Source organism: Pyxicephalus adspersus, chromosome 2 (genome assembly GCF_032062135.1).
Source record: "Pyxicephalus adspersus chromosome 2, UCB_Pads_2.0, whole genome shotgun sequence".
Lineage (NCBI taxonomy): Eukaryota > Metazoa > Chordata > Amphibia > Anura > Pyxicephalidae > Pyxicephalus > Pyxicephalus adspersus.
The window spans coordinates 37,801,470-37,807,102 of record NC_092859.1 but is presented as its reverse complement, the minus strand read 5'-3'; the positions used below and the strand labels follow the sequence as shown (position 1 = coordinate 37,807,102).

The window sequence follows — 5,633 nt, the reverse complement described above, 5'->3', positions numbered from 1 at the left end:
TCTAACAATAATTATTGGAAGTGTGTACCTAGCTTTAGCCTAAAATAGATTTGACATGTGCTCTTTAATCTTCATGTGAAGTACAGGGGTATGTAATAGTGTTATGTATCTTTTTATAATGTATCTTTTTATATATCCTTTTACAATGTATCTTTTTATAATGTATCTTTTCATGTATCCTTTTATAATGTATCTTTTTACATCTGTTTGGAGGCTGTAGAAGCTCTACACAGTGCTGAAACAAACCCGAATTTTTCTCCCATTGACTTTAATGGGATTCGAATTCGACCACCCGAATTTTTTTGCTATATTCGGCCGAATACCTGTCGAATCGAATAGTGAGCTATTCGACCAACACTACTCCTGACATTGTAATATAAGTATCTCTTACAAATGATACATTTGTTACAGATACAAATGTATCATTTTTAAGAAATACTTTTATTACAGTGTCAGGAGGTTCTCCCGTGCCAGTCATCTTCTCAATGATTGCAGCTGTGGCTGTGAGAAGAGTGTGCGATCCCTGGGTCACTGGAGGTTAATTAACCTCCAGTGCCCGGGGATCACAGAGGATTTCCAGGGCTGCATGATGCAGCCCTGGAATTCCTCCTGTTCGGCGAGAGCTCAACCACTTGGCAAATCAGAAGGCCATTTTCGCTTACATTTTCGGTTAGAGAAAGGCCCGATTCGCTGCGAGATCGGACTTAATATTCTTGCTCGCTAATCCCTATATAAATATAGAAATTTACTGATTTTTTGATAAATAAGTGGGTGGTCCTTTATCTTTATTTTATGTACAAAGCAAGTAAATATTTAAGGGCTTATTTGACACAAGGATAAGCCAACGATAGTAAAAAAAAAGTTTCTATAACCCCTGGGAGCCATTTAAGGACAACATTTTTTTTTCTAGTTTTAGAAAGAGTAGAGAAAGGTTAGCAACCTTGTCAATTCATTATCTCTGTCTGTGTCCCTGTTGGGAAGATTCACCCTCTGTATTTGTCCTAGTAACCATTGCCACCAGTACACACAGTGAAGGAATATAGAAAATAGTAATAGACAGGAAATTTTCTTATGAGGACACTGTTGTGGTTACAATTACTGAGAGAGGATTTCCCTCACTTTGGGGAAATTTCTTCATATTTTCTAAAGGGAAAAAACACACACACAATCTTACAGGTATTTAGCTTTTCCCTACTCTATTCAAAAGTAACAAAAAAGAATTGTTTTTTTCTTTTGGATATACAATTTACACATTAATTTACACTAATGCATTTATATGCAAATAGGCAAAATGTTGCTGAACATTACTGATCATTTGTGTCCTATTAATTTAATGCAGTTTTTAGAATGCTTAACTATCACATTAGATTTCAGTACAGAAACTGCCCAAATGTATTTCCATGAATCCATTTTATATTTGCTGTTATTCTGTTCTCTGATAAGCTGCCTAACCTACCAGCAAGGTACAATGATAGGTCAATATTTTCTAAACCTCAACCTCTGATATTGCAACAATCCACATTTATAAACAGAACACACATTATAGGAAATGTTTAAAGAAGCCCAAAGGAAGATCACAACTAATTTTTACAACATCCAGTTATTGCCAAGTGTACATGTCACTAACACAGCAACACAAAGTGCAGCCTTTCTGGGAATTTCAAATGCTGGCCCTTTAATTACTTTTTTTGCCAGGAGGATTTGAAGCTGACATTGAGTTGTTGTATTTATAAAGAACAAGCTTGCTGTTTTCAGCAAGAGAGATACTATCGCCAGCTATTCCCAAGTGCAATAACCCAGAGCCAGCTGCAGAGCCCGAGGGTGAGCGAAGAACGTAAAGCAGAGAGGCATGAGGTGAGCAGTGGGGGACCAGAATATGAACAGCCCTTCTTATGTGCTAGGCAACAGTGCATATAAATGTCCAGAATCAAATCATGCAGCCTTCACACTTGTTATTATAGCTGACTCTTTCATTCTGTTGACCGCTGAATTAGAGAACACAGCAAGGACTTTTTTTTTCAATATTGGCAGACATACCGTATGTACGGTTTGGGATGAGCAGCTTGTTGGGATGTACAAATATACACATCACTACTTTTCAATGTTGGAATCTTGGCATAAGACTAGATCTCATCACTAATTCTATTGCCATCAATTATAGCAAAATTAGATTTGTCTTTTAATGCAAACACTGAAAATGCAAGTTGTGCAAAAGTCTCCCAACTGTAAACACAGGACAGGACTTTGTATTTTTATGGTTTGTTGGCTTCAGTTTTAGTGGCTGAACATTTAAAATGTTAAAGACCAGCCATTTTTAACCAGGGCTTTGTAAAACCCAAAGGTTCCTCCAGAGGTTTCTGACTGACCACTTGTTAGATAGTGCCTGCCTAGTTTTGGGTCCAACACAACTCAGCAAAGCTAGTGGAACAGTACTAATAATTAGGGATGAGTGAACACCTGGAAGTTCGGGTTCGCCGGGTTTGGTTGAACTGCGGCTCAAAGTTCGGGTTTAGTTCCGGGTTTTATCCTCATTTATTAACAGTTGAATTTTGTTAAAATAAGTGGCTGTTAATAGAATAGGGGAGATGGGATTAGAGTGGGAAGGAGAAATTACCTATTGCATGTGCAGATAAATGCCCATATCCTGGAAAAAAATAAAGTTAATAGTTCTCTGTGGGAGAAGCATTACATCAGTAACTGCCCCACCTACCACTAATGCCAATGAACAGAGTAGACAAGATGGCATATGGAATATGAAATATGAATAATGCAAAAATTAACACAAATTTGCACATGTATGCATGTGTACACAAAAAAAAAAAAAAAGACACATTAAATCTTTTATATGGCAACCCAAGGGTACATGACACATTCATATATGAGAACGTATCTTTTTTTTTACAGGGAGAATACAAGACAAAAAGTGATTTTTGTGGGGTAATTCATAGGCACAGTATACATGTCTAGATGTTCTCTATACCATAGCAAATCCTCAGTTCATCCTTTGTAAGCTAGCTGCATGTGTCAAAAAATTTTTGGTAAATATTAATGCCAGCCACAATTTTATAAACTATCCTAATTAATAACTTTAAAAAGTATAAATCTGGACTTCAGTACAGAAAATACCTGTCCTGTGTCAGCTCACAATTTTTCACAAAACACTAGGAAATGCTCATGTAATGCAGAGCTGTACTAACTGATTCTCTTTTTAAAACTTTAAACTTCTGTACCACCTTGAATAAATATTTTGATCCAGAACATCAGACTGCTAATGTCAGCCTTCGTTGTTGTGTGTACATTTGTGCGCTTCAATTAAACTTTGAAAGTTTGTTACATGTTCTTTAAAAAGATCCTAAAAAATGCAATCTCATGGTTTGTGTACAGTTGCCATCTCCGATTGCCGAACGTTTAAAACATGAAGTCTATTTACTATCTGAGTATTTTCCTGCCTTGGGCTACGCCAAGAAGGATGTATAATCTAGAAGGCAGAATACTCTGAGGAAAAAATTTCTATTTAAGAAAGGAAACTAATGAGAAACATTCTGAAAACATTATTTTCATCCCATTACACAGTATCCCTAACAACCTCATGAGGACATTTATAAATATAGAGATGGTGATGTTATTATTGGTGCTACGGTTTTGCAACAGCAATCAAGTTCCCCGCTTATTGATCAATGACTGATCTTCTGCTGATGACTGCAAATGTATCTTAAAGTTGCCTTGCATAGATTCTATACTTGCTGTTGTCTCCTATCCAACAACTGGCTGCACACTGTGAGACCAGCTAGATACACAGCAATTCTAGGAATTATTGAAAATGATACTGATGCTGAATACTGGGAAATTTAAAGCAAAACTTCAGAAATTTAGTAAAAGATCAATGATTTATTATCTATGATGTAAGGATTCCTACTTGTTTATGGTCTGCAGAAATTAAAATGCTCCCTTTTGTGATTGTGATGGATTGGTTTACTTGAGTAGAAAATCAACCTCATGTTTTGCATGGTGTGGGATTCCCCCTAGCAACGGGGTTACAAGACAGCAGTGAGTTAGACAGCAGACTTCAAAGTTACAGTTCAAACAGGCTCCTGCCTGTCTATTTGTTAGCACTTAAACAAAATAAATGGCTCGGCTAAGCAACTTCATACAATTACCGTATTTTCCGGCGTACAAGACGACTTTTTAACCCCGAAAAATCTATGACAAAGTCAGGGGTCGTCTTGTACGCCGGGTACCAGTACTTACCTGCAGCGTCCGGTGTCCTCGTGAGTCCCCTCTCTGGTCTGGCGTCCCTGCGAGTCCTCCTGTGCCTCCTTCTGTCTTCCTGCTTTTCAGCTTACACGAGTCCTCCTGGGCAGGCTCGCGTTGCTTCACAGCAGGACTCGTGTAAGCTGAAAAGCAGGACGTCTCTCTCAGCCTGGAATCCCTCTGGCTCTCTCTCAGCCTGAAATCCACTTTGACACTCTCTCAGCCTGGAATCCCTCTGGCTCTCTCTCAGCCTGGAATCAACTCTGGCCCTCTTTCAGCCTGGATTCCACTCTGGCCCTCTTTCAGCCTGACATCCCTCTGGCTCTCTCCCAACCTGGAATCCACTCTGGATCTCTCTCAGCCTGACATCCATCTGGCTCTCTCTCAGCCTGGTATCCACTCTGGCTCTCTCTCAGCCTGGCATCCCTCTGGCTCTCTCCCAGCCTGAAATCCACTCTGGCTCTCTCTCAGCTTGGCATCCCTCTGGCTCTCTCTCAGCCTGGAATCCACTCTGGCTCGCTCTCAGCCTGGCATCCCTCTGGCTCTCTCCCAGCCTGGAATCCACTCTGGTTACCTTTTTCAGCCTGGAATCCCTGTGGCTAATTACTTCCTCTGTCAGTCTCTTGCTGAGCACACCTTCTCTCTTGCACCTGAGGGCAAGTGCATATTTTCTCAGCCAGGATTGGGTTGGGCCAAAGGGCCCACCCTGTCAGTCCCTTGGCTCGCTCCAGGGCCCTAAAGTTTCAGGTTTCTTTCTGAAAACCTACACAGACCTATCTACTCATTAACTGGAGCCTTTATTACATTTTCCTGACTCTTTTTTACCATTATTAGCTACATTCTGTCACAATGGTTTGCTGGCTGTTCTCATATCAGCTCAACATAAGCAGGAGCAGAAGACCTGTAAGATTCAAAGCTTCACTAAGGACTCACATTAAGCCTGGTAACCTGGTGAAATCTGATTTTTACATTTTACAGGTATAAAAATCTACACAACCATGTTGGCATTATATAATGCCTTTTATTTTGAACCATTACCAATTATATGATAGTATAAATCATATGCAATGTTACATAACACACTGCTTTGGATGAAATGGGATATGCCCAATTTTTGCTGCATTAAGTTGTTTTGTTTGCCTACTTATTCTCACACAGCTATGTAGTGCTGAAATGTAAATATACTCTTAACTTTTAAAGCTGCTATCTTTTCTATAGATCTTTAGATATCTTTAAGGGACCCTTAAAATACCATTTAGGTCTTCAGGGAACCCCTGCTATAATTACTATATATATATATATATATATATATATACTATATACTATGCTATACTATACTATATATATACTATATACTATACTATATATATATATATATATAT

General features: G+C 38.8%; 1 long non-coding RNA gene across 1 annotated transcript in view; it reads left to right on the top strand.

Annotated features, from left to right (window-relative positions):
* Nucleotides 1-1,746: 1,746 nt before the first annotated feature.
* LOC140325007 (uncharacterized) overlaps nt 1,747-5,633 on the top strand; it is a 23,163-nt gene continuing 19,276 nt past the window's right edge. Inside the window, exon 1 of the long non-coding RNA XR_011919617.1 lies at nt 1,747-1,854. This is a non-coding gene — a long non-coding RNA (uncharacterized lncRNA). The remainder of the gene's footprint in view (nt 1,855-5,633) is intronic.